The following is a 17,844-nucleotide window of genomic DNA, read 5'->3' on the forward strand; positions in this document are numbered from 1 at the left end:
ACAACCTCATAGTACGTACATTCAACAGTTAAAGTCGGAGTAGTTGTGTTAGACAACCTCATAGTACGTACATTCAACAGTTAAAGTCGGAGTAGTTGTGTTAGACAACCTCATAGTACATTCAATTTATTATTTCTAGAACACTTACCATGCTTATATCTTAATTAAAGTACCAATATTCTAGATATTTCTTGTACGATTCGGGTATTCATTTAATTTCTTATTTATCATCAGCTAGAACAGTAAACTGTATCGTGTTCGGATGTCAGACTGCTCTAAAGTTGTCCTGTCGGAGCAGTTTAATCGGGATTCATTGGTCAAAAGGTGTTGATAAGGAGGAGTGTGTAAGTTTTTACTTATGTTGATTTTACTTTGTTCAACAAACATTAAATCTACAATAATACTTGAAGCTAGCAACTAGTGTTAATGTGCTTCGCAAGTAAGGTATACTATGTTCTTTCTTTAATGTTACTTTCATTAATAGTATTGAATGGAATGTTTAGTATAATCTTGTTTTATTATTATAAAAATTATTTTGCATTGTTAGCTCATTATACGGATTTAGGACTAATCTAAATTATCTAAGCTGGTCGAACCTTTTGAGGTATTATTGGTTTACATGCAAAGGTACCGAACTGATGAAACAATGCATTCTAATCTTAGTAAGTTTTGGGTGTTAGTTTTTACAGAAAAGCCACAATGGGCTATCTGTTGTGTCCGCCGCGGGAATCGAACCTCGTATTTTTGCTTTGTAAGCCCCGTAAACCTACCGCTGATCCACCGAAAGACATTTATAAGTTACAAAGTAAGAAATGTATAATTGTACTCATTATGGGATTGATTTGCATTTTTATTTTTTGTATGTTGCTTGCTCTGATTGGAAGTAGATATTAATTAATTTATTTCCTCTTGAAAAACATCTTTACAATTTTCATTTAAAAAAAAACCCTCTGTTGACTTCAGCTTATAAAAATATCTTTGCTAAGTTTTGCTTGGAAATATCATTAATTTCCACTTGAAAAAAAAAAAATCTTTGGTAATTTACTCCACTTGAAAACAGCCAGGATTTAATGGAACAATTCTGGTGTAATCGTAATATTTACACAAATCTATAGTCTAGTTTGTACATAAAAGCAATAACTTACTAAAACATTTCGGGTGTAATCGGAATACACAAGCAAATCTCCAGTTTAATTTGCAAGTCAAGGGGAGAATCTGTTAGAACATTTCTTGTTCAACGGATCCTTAATTTAAAGGCATGTTCCCCATTTAGCTGACAAAATCTATCTGAAATACTGGTAATTTTAAAATGCGTAAACGTTTCAAGTAGATGGCGAGTTTACCCTTAGCACAAAATGTTAAAGCTTTTAGAACTCGTTATTTGTCACAAAGAACTAAAATAAATGACAGATGGTTTTGATGTATATCTCAAGTTGAGTGTGTCGTCAAAGTAAAGACAGATGATGCAAAATTAAATTGGTTACATCTGGTTGTCTGATGCTACAATAAATCATGATGTTTAGAGGCCGATTTTAGAGGTACTGTTCGTTTTTTTTTTTCGTTGTTGTTTTCTTCTATGCCTGTTTCCAAATGTCACTGGCTCCTGTCTGCATTTTCTACGACAACGATTAAGCGCCAAATGCTTCCCATTTGAATGTTTGGAACGTACCACATATAATGTTGCAGGTTCTTCAAATACGTGCATTTTCGAAAAGCGTTGTTGGGAACTACACAATCACATCTTGGCAGAGTGAAGGTAAATTAAGACGTTATTTTCCAACTTTTTTTCTTAAAACAAGTTTCAGCTTGCTTGATATTGAAATAAACCTTGATGCAAGTGAAAGTATGTGTTGTAATCTACACTCAGGACTATTCGTTATAAATAGCTACTTCAGACGAGCAGAAAGCGATCCCAGCGTGGGACTCGGAGCACTTCTTCAAGCAAACGAGCGCAAGTCTTTGTGCAGTTACCAAAGCAAAATGGCAGAGAAGCATTCAAGCAGGAAGTGATCAGTGTTAGTTTCTGGTTATATCCGCCACCGGAGATGGACGGAGGTTATGTTTTCACCCCAGTTTGTGTGTGTGTTTGTCAGCAAGATTTCTGAAAACGGCTGAATGGGTTTGAAAGAAACTTGGTATACATTTGGACTATGACCCAACTTAGAACTGATTAGTTTTTGGAGGGTCAAGGTCAATGTCACAGCAAGGTCATGAAAAAAATCTCCATTTTTAACATTGGGACCGATTTTTCACACTTTTTTTTTTTGCTCTATAACTCAGTCAAAAAATAATCGGACATATGTAGAATATTATTCCTAATTCCTCATTGTCCTGCCAAAAATGATCCTTGTCCGTTGATAACGACGGACATACGAACACATTTTCATATTTCTTGAGAACCCTACTGAGTTCTCCTCTAGTTGATGTATAGAACTGTTGCATAAATTTAGCTGCCCCCAGTGGCACAGAGGTATGTCTTCGGACTTATACTGCTAGAAACCAGGTTTCGATACCCGTGTTGGGCAGAGCACAGACAGTCCTTTGTGTAGCTTTGTGCTTAATAACAAACAACAACAACATAAATTCAGCTCACTGTAACTCTCCATAAAAAGAATACGAAATTTTGTAACATTTAAAAAAAGTACAATTTGGACGATAAAAGCAGTTACATTTTTTAAACTCTTAAGTCAGTGATATTTAGGAAAAGAAAATCATAACCCTCAGTATTATTATTTTTACCTCATTAATTTTTAATATAAATATATCAAATTCCATTTTTTTTCTGCTATCCTTATCCTCCCAAAATGTAAGAAATATCGGCCAATTATTTTTTTGTGTAAAGCGCAAAACTGCACAATGAGCTAGCTGTGTTTTGCCCATCACGGGTATCGAAATCCAATTTTTAGTATTATAAGCTCATTGACTTACTGCTGAGTCGTCACGGGGGGTAATATCAGCTGCAAGCTAATTTCTATCCTTCAGTTGAAACACATGGAGAAAAACCTATAAACATCACAGTCATGTGAAGTAGAGATTTCACATAAAACAAACCCATAACAAAAATTAATACACATTATATTTTTAGTTTATCTACCAATAGAACTTTGTTGGTTATTTTTCATTTTTACGTTGCAATTACGTCGCTATTTAAAATCACCTAATGTCAAAATACAGAAACAAGGAAATTATAAAATATAATTTTTTAAAACAAATAGGAACTACTGTTTTAAATCTACCAATAAACCCATCATTATGGAACTTTTATCACACATAGCCTTATAAAGCCTTTATCAAGAATTCACTTGTATGCAATCTCCATCAGAAACCCGGCTTTATAAAACTGTTATCACACAAAGCCTTATAAAGCCTTTATCAAGAATTCACTTGTATGCAATCTCCATCAGAAACCCGGCTTTATAAAACTGTTATCACACATAGCCTTATAAAGCCTTTATCAAGAATTCACTTGGATGCAATCTCCATCAGAAACCCGGCTTTATAAAACTGTTATCATTATTCCAATCTTATGGAACCTTTGTCACAAATTCAGCCATATATAATATTTATATTAATATCTAATATTAAATATATAATATTTATAAGGAATTCATTCTTATAAGCTTTCTATCAGAGTTTCTTAAGGGATACTTTATTAGAATTGTATCCTTAAAATATTGTTCTCAAACCCTATTTATTCTCACAATACTGTTCTTAAATAGTGTTTATCCTTCCAATACCGACCGTCAGTGCCACACTGCTAAGTCTGAAGGCTTTTTAACGCTAGAATTGGGTTTCGATACCCGTGGTGGGCACAGCGCCAATAGCCCATTGTGTAGCTTTGTGCTTAACTAGAAACAGGCTTAAAATACCGTTGTCAAATACTAATTATCGTTACAATACCGTTTTAAAAGAGTATTTATTCCTATAATACCGTTCCAAAGCAGTATTTAACATTATAATACCGTTCCAAAGCAGTATTTAACATTATAATACCGTTCCAAAGCAGTATTTAACATTATAATACCGTTCCAAAGCAGTATTTAACATTATAATACTATTTGAAACAGTATTTATCCATATAAAATAGTTTTACTACAAATTACATATTCTGACCTTTGCATAAATTAATAATGTCATTGAACTCACCTTTTTCTTGTCGATTAGCAGACACTGGGAAATGCCGCAGGGAAAGCTTCCACTGGATGGGAGCTGAACAAGGAGTAATGGTTAGTGACAAAGGACTGTGTTCTCGTTCCACCAAGAAGAAAACCCTACAAAGGAATCGGTCACATTACAACCTTCCAACCCTGAATAATCTGAATATTTTAATTTGTAGTGTTTCTATTGTTCGCACTTGCTAGCACTAAGGTACTAGTTAGCTGACACAAAGTTAAAGTTAAAAAAAGAGATAATCCTCAATAGCCACGGCTGCAATTAGATCTCAAATCGGTCAAGAGATGGAGGTATGAGTTAAAAGTTTGTACTTGAAAAAAAACAAAAAACTAGCTCGGAGCCATTCTATGAGCTGATATGCCGCGTCTAAGAACATAAAACAAAGAAACATCTAGTCGTGTACGACAGCTTATGAATGATGAAAATGAGAAAATGCAAAGCAGAATCCTCTAATGCTGTACAATGCCGGAACAAAATATAAAACCTCGGATATTGTGCGATATTTGGCTAAAGTTAAAGAACTATAAATTAGAAACTTGCTGTATCTTAAGATAGCTTGTTTGTTTGGTTTGTTTTGAATTTCGCGCAAAGATACACGAGGGCTATCTGCACTAGCCATCCCTAATTTAACAGTGTAAGACTGGAGGGAAGGCAGCTAGTCATCACCACCCACCGCCAACTCTTGGGCTACTCTTTTAACAAGATTGGGACTGACCGTCACATTATAACGCCATCACGGCTGAAAGAGCGAGCATGTTTGGTGTGACGGGGATTCGAACCCGTGACTCTCATATTTCGAGTCGAACACCCTAACCACCTGGCCATGCCAGGCCGTTAAGATAGCTAACGAAGAGTTAAATTAAGGAATTCTGACATATTAATATTTTGTATTATACGACAGCTGAACAATGTCAAAATTAATTAATTCTAAAATAGAAGTTTCTGGTATTGTGAATAGCTGAAAAAATGTAAAATTAAAGAATTCGAATACAGAATATTTTGGTATTGTATAATAATTGCCTAAATACAAATTTAAGGAATTCTAACATAGAATCGGTTGGTATTGTATGATAACTGATCAAAGTGAAAGTTTAGGAATTCTAAGATAAAATCTGTTGGTGTTGTATGATAACTGATCAAAGTCAATGTTAAGGAATTCTAAGATGGAATCTGTTGGTGTTGTATGATTGTATGATAACTGATCAAAGTCAATGTTAAGGAATTCTAAGATGGAATCTGTTGGTGTTGTATGATTGTATGATAACTGATCAAAGTCAATGTTAAGGAATTCTAAGATGGAATCTGTTGGTGTTGTATGATAACTGATCAAAGTCAAAGTTAAGTGATATATGCAAGTGTGAGATCTTTCCTCTACACATATCAAGTATTGATCAGTTTGTGATATATGCAAGTGTAAGGTCTTTCCTCTACACATATCAAGTATTGATCAGTTTGTGATATATGCAAGTGTAAGATATTTCCTCTACACATATCAAGTATTGATCAGTTTGTGATATATGCAAGTGTGAGATCTTTCCTCTACACATATCAAGTATTGATCAGTTTGTGATATATGCAAGTGTAAGGTCTTTCCTCTACATTTTAATTAAAATTGGACCAATATCTACTATTGTTATAAAATAATTATTGATTTACCTGTTGTTTATAAACAAACGAACATTATTTTAAAAACGTGTTTTATAAAATGGTATTCATTGTATGGTGCTATATTTGTAAATGCAAAATATATTTCAAGTCCTTAGTTCTATTATCTTATTCAGTAAAAAACAGTATAAACCACATAATTACTTAAATAGTTACATAAATATTTCAACTATATCTCAACGTAGTTTACCAATAATGTTAACTACACATTTGATTTAAGTATTAAGGTATAAAATTATATTTTAGGTTTAAATAAGTATTCTTCCTAAAGTGTATTTGGAAACATCTTAGTAATTATATGACTTATTCATTTTATTTTTGCCCCTCAGTGACACAGCGATATGTCGGATGATTTACAACGCTAGAAACCGGGTTTCGATACCCTTAGAGAGCAGACCACAGATAACCTATTATGTAGCTTTATGCTTAACTTCAAACAAATAAACACATTTATAATTTTTGTGATCCGATTCTTTACAAAATCGATCTTTTGAATAATAACCTTTAAAAATAGGACCTTGCGTTGGAACTATAGTATGTATGGATCGTAGATAACTATTAAAAAATTAAAATATGGACCTATACTGAAAAATTAGTGTTGTTCTACAACTGACCAGAGTTATAGGAAAGAACTCGAGCACAAAAGTTTCTGTCACTTTATTACTGATAAACAAAACTGAAACTATAGAACTGTTACATTGACACTTCTGGTGTTGAATGATGGTGTAACATTAAGACGTTAGAGTAGAGTTAACTACTTTATTACCGGTGAACAAAACTGAAACTTTAGTTCTGTTACATTGACACTTCTGATGTTGAATGATGGCGTAACATAATTAACATTAAGACGTTAGAGTAGAGTTAACTACTTTATTACCGGTGAACAAAACTGAAACTTTAGTTCTGTTACATTGACACTTCTGATGTTGAATGATGGCGTAACATAATTAACATTAAGACGTTAGAGTAGAGTTAACTTTTTGTTTTTATCTAGAGCTCATATTACGAACGTAAATACTGTTGAATGATACAAAAAATGTCTCTAATTAAAGGAAATTAAAATATGGAGAGAATTGTTTCTGTAAAACATCCCGAATATTCTATTGTTTCACGTGACTATTTTTAACCTTTTTTTTGTGATTTTGCACCGAAGCTTTAAATATGTGTAACTAATTTTCTCTGTTGAAATTGAAAACTTTACATTCTGATATACCGAAATACTCTTTAGATAGACCAAGTGTGAATAAAATAAACATTTGCATTTATATTCCTAGTATAGTTTAACAGTGACGTAATCAAACCTCGGATGTTCAGGAAAGTTTAGCTATACAAGGTCTAAAATAGTGAAAACGTGAAGTAATTCAATACTGAAGAATCAAAAACACAACTGCATGTTTGTCTATTACTACTTACTAATCAGGGATGTAAGATGTGAATCAAAACTCAAACTTGAAGATATAAGATGTAAATTAAAACTACTTGACTGTGTAAGATCTAAGTCAATACTTCTACTTGAATGTGTGAGAAGTGAATCAAAACTTCTACTTGAGAGCGTAAGATGTAAACTAAAACTTCTACTTGAAAGTGGAAGATGCCGTTTTAAGGTCAAGGTGACAGGTTTTTTTAGTGAATGAAAATATTAATAGAACAGCTACTATAAAGGTGTCATGTAGGGCACTTAAAGCCGTTCTTTAAGAAACATCTACAAGACAGTACCATCAACTCATACTGACGGTAAGTACAAGACTGTACCACTACCAACTCATACTGACGGTAAGTTCAAGACTGCAGCGCCACCAACTCATACAGACTGTATCAGTATAACAGTGTACCACTACCAATTTATAGAGACGGTATTAGTATTTGAGTGCCAACTCCTAGAAACTACATATAAGACTACATCACCATCGATTCATAAAAGACGGTATCGGTATCTAAGTGTCCCGCAAACAACTCCTAGAGACGGTATCAGTATCTAAGTGCCCCAGAACCAACTCCTAGAGACGGTATCAATATAAGACTACATCACCACCGATTCATAAAAGACGGTATCAGTATCTAAGTGCCCCACAAACAACTCCTAGAGACGGTGTCAGTATCTAAGTGTCCCACAAACAACTCCTAGAGACGGTATCAGTATCTAAGTGCCCCACAACCAACTCCTAGAGACGGTATCAGTATCTAAGTGCCCCACAACCAACTCCTAGAAACGGTATCAATATAAGACTACATCACCACCAATCTATAAAAGACGGTATCAGTATCTAAGTGCCCCACAACCAATTCCTAGAAACGGTATCAATATACGACTACATCACCAATCTATAAAAGACGGTATCAGTATCTAAGTGCCCCACAACCAATTCCTAGAAACGGTATCAATATAAGACTACATCACCACCAATCTATAAAAGACGGTATCAGTATCTAAGTGCCCCACAATCCATTCCTAGAAACGGTATCAATATAAGACTACATCACCACCAATCTATAAAAGACGGTATCAGTATCTAAGTGCCCCACAACCAATTCCTAGAGACGGTATCAGTATATGGGGAAACCAACAACTAGAACACTCAAAGGAAACATTTCGATAATCTACTACATGGGTGTAATATTAAGGGACTTCTTATAGTATTTAAAGCAAGTAAAAAAATATACATTATTTTTTTTATTTCTACCTTTTAATTTTAAGTTACCGTTTATTTTCAGAAACAGTCCCACATCTTATCCATTCTTAGAAACGATGCCAACTGTATACTCTTTCATGCGAGCGTCCACGAAATAAGAAATTTAATTCGGTCACCGTGTCTCTGTTTCCCCCCTAAAACAGAGCCCTGTAAATGTCACCCCAGTTTACCTGCCAGGGCTCGCTGCCAGCCAACTGAAGCTCGACCCAAAAATGTACGTATTGTGCCAGATGATACTGAAGAACGTAAAAGGGTGAAAACGTAGAAAGCCCATGTGTTTCTGAGATCCGCTTTAGAATCCATTTCAGGCCCAATTAACATCTATTCAGCAAGACTACTTGATACTACATGTTCTACAGGTAAGCGAAGAAAGGACTGAAAAAAAGAGAAAAAGCTGGAATTGTCTAACAAGAAACAGTAATTAAATATAAATATTACGTATCTACCACTGTTACGCCGTATTTGGTAGTTGCATAATTCATTTCCTTAAATAATCTACTCAAATAATTATTACACGTATATCATAAAGCCTATCTGTAATGTTCCGCTGTTCTGATAAAATATTACGTCATTGGAACTTCGGTTTTTAATTTATACACTACTCTGTTTACTTGTGGACCAAATATCTTTTGATTTTTGTTCACTTCAGTAGATGAGCAGAAATCACCCAAAAGTTCTAAAGTCAAACAGCATTTTACATATGAAGAAAAACTCACTTTTTAACTTCCTCCCTGAAGACAAACACTCTGACTTCTGTATCCTCAGGTAAAACCTTGTTGTCATAGAAAACTTCTGGGCGAAACTTTTTAAAATAAAAGTTAACATTGTCTTCGCTAGATACTTCAAGCATAGCAGGGACGAAGTAGAGTACGACGACAAATACGATACACGTGATTGACGAAGACATGTTGGACTTCCTGTTGAAAGTTTGAAAACGTTTTAAATTAAGAAGACTAGATCAAAGACAATACTAAACATCAAGCATTTTATTATTGACATAACATATGGACTCAACACAAGATTCGATATCCCAAGTAACGAAACCAGTCATTTATATTGGACTAGCTTTTAACGGCTACCTGACGTGGATTGGTTAATTCCTAGCAATGACGAAAGGAGTAACTGTGATTGATGTTGTATATGATTAAACTGTTGTAGAATATGTTCTAACTTAGATGCTTGTATTGTTGTTTGGCGAGGGGGAGGCTTGACGTTCCGTGGTGAGTTTGATGCTTAATATCTGAAAATTTCTCAAACGTTTTGGAATAGTTTGAGCAGTATAAACACAAGTTTGACTAGAATACATAACTATTGATTATTGAGTCCATTAGTAAGTTTTACTGAGTTTGTTAGAATGGTTTTTGAGTCAATGAGTTGTTAGTGCTATAAATACCGAGTCTGTCTACTCGTCACAGTACTAACATAAGTGCTGTACATTGTTGTAGAGCTGAAGAAATTAGCAAGTAAAAGTGTTTTATGTTAATTTCTACTGTGAACTTAGGCCTATGACTGAACATTAATTTAGGTAAATTAAATAAGTTGTAGTGGAAAAAATAAAACGTTTTCCCTATCATTAAGTGGACTGGACTTTGCATTATTTGTTTATCGAATAATCCAAAACATCCCATCCAACAATAAAAACCGTTAAAACTATGAAGACTTCTCACAAAGAAACAAAAAAGACCAATCTAAAAAATCTTATGAAAGCTTGAAATAACGTTAAACAACTTACGATCCAACTATAGGTAAAACAAATCTCGTATAATGTTGACTCCTGGAGAAGAATTATGGCGGAATCTTTCACTGTGTACATGCTATTAAGATAGCGTTATTTTATAATCAGGAAAAGCACATTGATTTTTTGTGAAATATTTCCCTCTCTTTCGTCTTATAGACAATGGGTTGGAAAAATTTTGTTGTTCAAAGACAATCTATTATGTTAAAATATATACATATTATAAATTAAAAAACGAAAAATATAATATCTATCATAATGTATATATATATATAATTTACGGAACTAAGAATACATTTTGTTCAAAAATTTCTTATTAGCCGTGAAGCAGCAAGCAGAATGTTCAGGTACAGATAATTAAACTTTAAAAAATACAACTAAGTATTTCTTATTATACACGAAATAGCGAGTAAAATGCTAAGGTATATATTATTAAATTGAAAACCAAAGCACGAAGTTCTTAAAGATATTTTGATAAATGTGAAAAAGCATTTGAAACGTTGAAGTGCACATTATGAATCCATAAAACATCAGGATGTTATTCTGTTCATTCAAATTTTCTATAGAAAATTGATAGACCTAGAAAACAGAAATAAATGTTTTACAAATATACTTTTTGCAAACATGTCACAAGTATTTTAAAATGTAACTCATGTTTACTTAAAACCTTACTTAAATCTGCAGTATAAGCAGATTCATAAATCATGCCTTGAAATCTTGCAGAAGCTTCTTCGAACTGATATCATGAAGTTCGATGTTGGATGACACTTCCTGCTAGATAAGTAGATTCATCAAAGCTGCCGTTTAAATATGTTGTAAAAACCAAACTTAACGTACACATAATTTTATATAATCAATCATAAACATATTCCAATTGTTCCTGGTACGGCGTAGTGATTAAGGCGTTCGACTCGCGATTTGTGGGTCGAGGGCTCGAATCCCCATCACCGAATCTGTATATCTTTTCAGCCGTGTGGACGTTATAACGTACTGGTAAGTCCCCCTATTCGTTGGTAAAAATGTAGTCCAAGAGTTGGTAATGAGTGGTGTTGACTAGTTCCCTCTAATCTACCAGTGCTAAATTAGGGAGGCTAGCGCTGATAGCCCTCGAGTAGCTTTGCAAGAAAAGCAAATCGTTATAATATCTCTGGGCAGGAAAATAAATAAATAAATAAAAACTTATTTATACAAATTCTAAAAGAACTGCAGAATATATAAACGTAGAATAAGATTACCGCGACAATATTACGTTCTTTCAAATAATTGACGAGTTGCAGATAAAAGAATATCTATGCAAGCAACTAAAAATGGGGGTTATTTATCTATATTATTTTGTTGCAGGAAGCGCTAAACACCGTGAATTTTCCATCTTCATATAGCCACGCACTAACAGATAACAGAAGATAGGTTGATGTCCAGAAGACAACATATAAGAGTTTTGGTCTGGTTTGAATTTCGCGCAAAGCTATACGAGAGCTATCTGTGCTAGCCGTCCCTAATTCAGCAATGAAAGATTAGAGGGTTACTCTTTTACAAACGAATAGTAGGATTGACAGTCACATTATAACGCCCCCACGGCTGAAAGAGCGAACATGTTTGTACATATAAGAGATTGTGAGACAAGGGCGAAACATTCTAAAATAAAAGATCAGAAAAGAAACAAACATAGAAACTATGCGATACCTGCGCTCTAGCTAACAAACATAGAAACTATGCGATACCTGCGCTCTAGCTAACAAACATAGAAACTATGCAATGCCTACCCTCTACCTTACTTATCGAACAGTTGCAACATACTTTAGAAATAGAAACTATGCAATGCCTGCACTCTACCTTACTTATCAAACAGTTGCAACATACTTTAGAATTAGAAACTGTGTGATCCCTGCACTCTACCTAACAAGCATAGAAACTATGTGATGCCTGCACTCTACCTTACTTGTAAAACAGTTGCAACATACTTTAGAAATAGAAACTGTCTGATCCATGCACTCTACATTACAAACATAGAAACTATGCGATAGCTGCAATCTGCCTTATAAATACAAATAATATAATAGCTGCACTCTACATTACAAACATAGAAACTATGCGATAGCTGCAATCTGCCTTATAAATACAAATAATATAATAGCTGCACTCTACATTACAAACATGGACTATCGAAAAAGTGTACTATACTTTAAACACAGGAACTATATGACAGCTGCACTCAACTAGCTTGTTTAGCAAATACAAACGAATCTGTACTACAGTCAGTAACGTTTTATAAGATATTTACAGACTTAGCAAACAAAAACAAATCAGTAACGAACTAAAAAAAAAAGATTTAACTAGTTTAGCAAATGAAAATGAATTTCTGATACTAGCAGTAAAGTTTCTACAAAAGAACTACCATGTCTAACAAATAAGAAGGAAACGATATTACTAGTAATATTTTTTATGAAACAGTTAACGCGCTGAACAAATTAACACGAAGCTACAGTTTCTTATAAGAGTCAACGTATTGAACGAATGAAAACGAAGTTATTTTTCAAAGAGTTAGGTTTTGATAAAAAAAGAGTTAACGTACTTTAAATGATTATTTGTTTGTAGAATTTCGCGCACAACTACTCGACGGCTATAAGCGCTAGCCGTCCCTAACTTAGAAGTGATAAACTAGAGAGAAGGCAGCTCGTGAACACCGTCACCTCCTAGGCTACTCAAATCGGACTGTAGGATTGAACGGTACATAATAATGGTTGAAAGCGCGAGCATGTTCGTTAATGGAAACCGAACTCGCGATCTGCAAATTGCGAGTCGAGTGCTCCTAGAAGATGGATATTCGCTTTGTTTTCACATGAAACGCTGTTTGTTTGTTTGAAGTTAAGCACAAAGCTGCACAATGGGCTATCTGTGCTCTGCCCACAACGGGTATCGAAACCCGGTTTCTAGCTTTGTAAGTACGCAGACATACCGCTGTGCCACTGGGGGAGCCATAAAACGATAACATACAATTTGGATTTATACGCTATAATAACCATTAGATGACTCGTTCATCAAGATGTTTTTATCAGTTTTTTTCTCTGTGTTCCAGATCTCACCCCGTCCTTCATTTACTCTCTGAGATATTTTTGTCACTTTCTTCGCAGTGTGACAGTCACCTCAAAGAACGTAAAACAGAGCGACTTTAGTATACTCTTTCTACAATTTAGGAGCAACTGAAAACACCAGACGTAATTAATTTTCTAGCTTATAATATCATAACTTGCATGTCTCGGCTAATATGCAAACAATGTAACATAACTGCCGTTCCTTTGGCAAGAAGATGGTAAGAAGTTCGGTTCAGCAACGTGAAGAACGATATGGAAAGCTATCGTTGTCAGGTTAAATTACTATATTTATAGCTCGGCATATCTTAGCTTGTTATAAATACTCTACCTTGCTATGAATGCGTTATGTTGCACGAAGTTATTTCCTTATATTACAATGGTAAAATTATCAGTAGCCACAACCTAAATAAAAAAACAGAAAACAAAATCGCTACACAAAATATATCAGTTTACTTCTCTCTACAATTCTTCAGTAACCGACACCGATAATAGCAACAACTGAAATAGCAGTGGATTAGATTTCTTGTGGATTTCTTAATAATCGCTTCGGATAATAGCAGAGATTAACTCTCATTTCGGTTCTTTCGTAATCGTTTCAGATAAAACCATCAGTACAATCAGCAGTAGTTAAATTTCATCTGGTTTTTGATGGTTATCCATCTAAGTTAAAGCTAGTTTAGACTCAAATCATTTTATCATTTACAAAAACATAGGTTAGAAACACCTTGATTGTATTTTACTTCTAAAGTTCTTTTTTTTCAATTATCTCTATTTAAATACCTGGATTCTGAGCTCCAGACTGGCGAGGAAGGTATCTGGCGCTAGGCAGTCTACAGTACTCACTTTTGATGGCTCTCAGAGATGCTATGCTGTAGGGGCGGGCTATTTTCAAGCCAGGTTTCTTGTCTGCCAAGAAGGAGTTGGATGTGAAAGATAAAAGTGTCAGAAACCCTCCTGTTTTTCTTTCTTTTATTTTTTTACGCACGATCACTTCCGTGAGTTGGCACCTAAGCTTTCTATACCGTAGAACGAGGGACCTTTTAACTCCTGATATAACATTAATTTAGAGTTTCCACGTCACGACGTTACTCTTCTGTTGGCGTAAATGTCAAGTGTTCAACCATTCAGCTGATCTATTTTAATATTACTGATGTAGATAAGTAACCGGAAAAAAAGGATCAAATATTTACTTTCTCTTGTTTTTAAATTTGATATCCAAATAACGAAATTTGATTTTTCACGACATGACTTTACAGCTTAGAGTTTTTTGATCTAAATATTTTGTGCCATGATTTTACTTTATTTCATATCTTTGAGTAATAAAATTAAATGACAATGCTTGATCTTTCATTTTCAAATTTCGTAGAAAACAAATTAAGTGCAAAAACAAATAAACACTGAGATTCAAAAGTGAGAATCACACAACTACTTGAGAGTACAGTCTTCATTCTCCAACATGGCCAGGCTAGTAGACCCGGACTGTGAATCCAAGGATTCACAGTTCGCGGCTCGTTGCTGCAAACACGCGCACCAAACTTTGGACTTCTGTTTGCGCGCCCTAAGTGTGACTATCAACTCAAGAGTTAGCGGTGAGTTCTATTGATTAACTAGCTACCTTTCGTCTATTCATTATAAGTTCAAAGCTAGAGACGTCAACGTAAATATAGCCTTTTTTGTAGCTATGCGCAAACAGTTCTAAAACAAACAAACAAAATCGTCTGTAACCTATATTCTCCGTTATAACTTAACTTTCAGAAAACCCCACATTAACCAATTTTACGTGTTTTTCGTCTGAATTTCTTGCATGAAATAAATAAAAACAAAGGGAAAAAATACTTACTAAATAATTAAATTTAGCTCTTGCAAAAAAAAAGAAAAAGAGTTAACTGAAAGTATATAAAAAAAATCCCAAAGTATCTCCTTTTTTTTTATAAACTCAGCGAAAATGACTGATATTTATCTATTGGCAGACACTGGTACTGGAAAAGTTCACCCATCAGGAAAGATGTACAAAATGTAAAGGATGATTTCTTTAACAACGTTACAAAAACAGTCTCAAAACATAATCATTGCTCTTTAGATATTCATTACGTTTCACACTGAATTTTTCACGCTATTAAATAATTTTATGCGTTTGAATAGCCGTATTTCTTCGCAATAGTATTTCTATAATGTGTACGACTTAATACTTACTCTTTGCCCCCCAGTGGCAAAGCGGTATGTCTGCGGACTTACAACGCTAGAAACCGGGTTTGGATACCCGTGGTGGGCAGAGCACAGATAGCCCATTGTGTAGCTTTGTGCATAACTTCAAACAAACAAAACTTACTCTTTCATGTACTTTCTTTAGAAACGGATTATTTGTTGTGTTTTCTGTACGATATCACACATAAAACTCGTTTTCTCTGGGTGGTGTCAGGCTTTTAAACAACTTTTTGTAATTTTTACGTGAATTGTCATCCTTCATTGTAAATTTTCTTTTAATTAATGCAGCCCAGTTTAAGACTTACGAGTTAAAGTAGTCGGATATCATTATGTTTGAACATATTATATAGCAAGGTAACTAGCTCCAAACAAGGGAAAGGCAATCAACTATATACCTACAGGATGGGCCACTAGGTGGCGCTAAAATAGTTTCTTTGCAACTTGAGCTGAAAAACTCGTCAATCTATCTTGTTGGACTGTGCTGTTTGTCTCTGTGAGGGTAAGCAACTAGAAACAAACATTAAAGTGCTAAATACCACTTGCACATTAAATTAATTAATATCTGGCGATAGTATACAACATATAGGTCTTTTTTGGAAATTTAAAATCTCTAAATAGAAATTCTGTTGTTTTTTTTATCCGTATAGGAATTACTTTACTTAATGGTCCCCGTTGCCAACCCTGCTTGCTCCCCCTGCTCCTCCAGTTTTCGTGTCATTGGTTTGTCTTTATCCTAGTTTCAAGACTATAATAATATACTATGATAACCATGACAGACTTCTATTTTACGAGTATTTTGGTTTAAATTGACATGTAGTTTAACAGCATATGCGTGTTCTGTTCACCTAAATTGTGTCTCAAGATAATCTATTTTTTTTTATTCTTTACAGGAACTCAATCTTCAAACGTTTCTGAATATTCTATAAACCATGTTTCTGTTTCTTATTTCGTAGCAAAAACTGAAACCAGAAGAAAGGATACTGACTTCAGTACAGATTGTATGAAATGTAAAATTCTGTCTTACATAAAAAAATCACATGTACAACAGCGACTATTTAGGAAGTAGATGTAGACGGAAACCGGTAGAGGGCGTCAAAAGGACCGCCTACCGGATAAGGGGCAAACTACCCGGAATTCTTTCAAGTATTATTAAGATTATTAATCTAATTCGTACATGTAAGTTTACGATTATGTTACTACGTTACTTCTATACGTTAGGGCTGAGATATTTTGTGCCGTACTGAAAGTCTATGTTTTATCTTTCTTCCTGTTTTCTTTTCACTCTATTTTTAATTAACCAATATTTTCTGCATAACTCAAAATTGTCATCAAGATGAGTTTTGTTAACTTACTGACGTCATGACAACAAGCATCACAAAACTATTCGCTCTCCCATAGTAACGCAATGATCAACCAGTCGTACAGTATCTTTCTTCAGATTTGTGACACGTATAGCGAGCGACGTGTGTCTAAATAACTCTGCAGTGATGCCATTTCTGTCTGTCAAATAAATAATAGTTTTTTTTTGACAAACATAACGATGCGTAAAAAACTCATTAATCCTCAGTGAACTCCTACTTTTTTTGTATACCGTTAATCGTTAAACAAAATAAATAAGTAAAATAATTTTACCTGGGCGAAAATAAATGAACTGATGTTTATTAAAACAAGCGTAGCGTGGAATAACTTGACGTTTCAGCCGCTACTAGAATTTAGAAGATTTGACTCTTACACGCCTCGCATGAAAACATTAAGTACTAAACATACCTGGTCATTTATTATTGGTCGATTGCAACTATTGTTTAATGCTTATTAATAATCTGTCCCGAGTGAATCTTATAAACTCTCATACTGTATTTTATGCAAACTCTACTCTCCTATAATATATATTTCCTACCTACACAAGTTTTCAAATTTTCCAAGTTATGATATGGAATAAGCTAAGTTCGGTTAAGGTCGTACATTAAATTCAGCTGAGATGTTAAGGAACTTATTTATGGGATAGTTATATCGTGTCCTATCTGACCTTGTGTTGGGAATACATTGTTACTGTCACATGGAACAGTAATAGCTAGCAGCCTTTTTTTCTGTTTGGCCAACTGCAAAAAAGAAAGTGTGTTGTTTGAATTTCGCGCAAAGCTACACGAGGGCTATCTGCGCTAGCCGTCCCTAATTTAGCAGTGTAAGACTAGAGGGAAGGCAGGTAGTCATCACCACCCACCACCAACTCTTGGGCTACTCTGTTACCAACGGATAGTGGGATTGACCGTCACATTATAACGCT

The 17,844-nt window shown here is 34.4% G+C and overlaps 2 long non-coding RNA genes across 2 annotated transcripts in view; both read right to left on the reverse strand.

Annotated features, from left to right (window-relative positions):
• Window positions 1–4,146: 4,146 nt before the first annotated feature.
• LOC111086707 lies at window positions 4,147–9,340 on the reverse strand. Its single transcript, XR_002611436.1, has 3 exons — window positions 9,245–9,340; window positions 8,699–8,903; window positions 4,147–4,271 (listed from the first exon to the last, which is right to left on the reverse strand). It is a non-coding gene; the product is annotated as an uncharacterized LOC111086707 (long non-coding RNA).
• Window positions 9,341–9,372: 32 nt separating this feature from the next.
• Window positions 9,373–17,844, reverse strand: part of LOC111086706 — a 48,447-nt gene continuing 39,975 nt past the window's right edge. The window contains exon 3 of the long non-coding RNA XR_002611435.1: window positions 9,373–9,445. This is a non-coding gene — a long non-coding RNA (uncharacterized LOC111086706). The remainder of the gene's footprint in view (window positions 9,446–17,844) is intronic.

Source organism: Limulus polyphemus, unplaced genomic scaffold (assembly GCF_000517525.1).
Source record: "Limulus polyphemus unplaced genomic scaffold, Limulus_polyphemus-2.1.2 Scaffold1345, whole genome shotgun sequence".
Taxonomy (NCBI): Eukaryota; Metazoa; Arthropoda; class Merostomata; order Xiphosura; family Limulidae; genus Limulus; species Limulus polyphemus.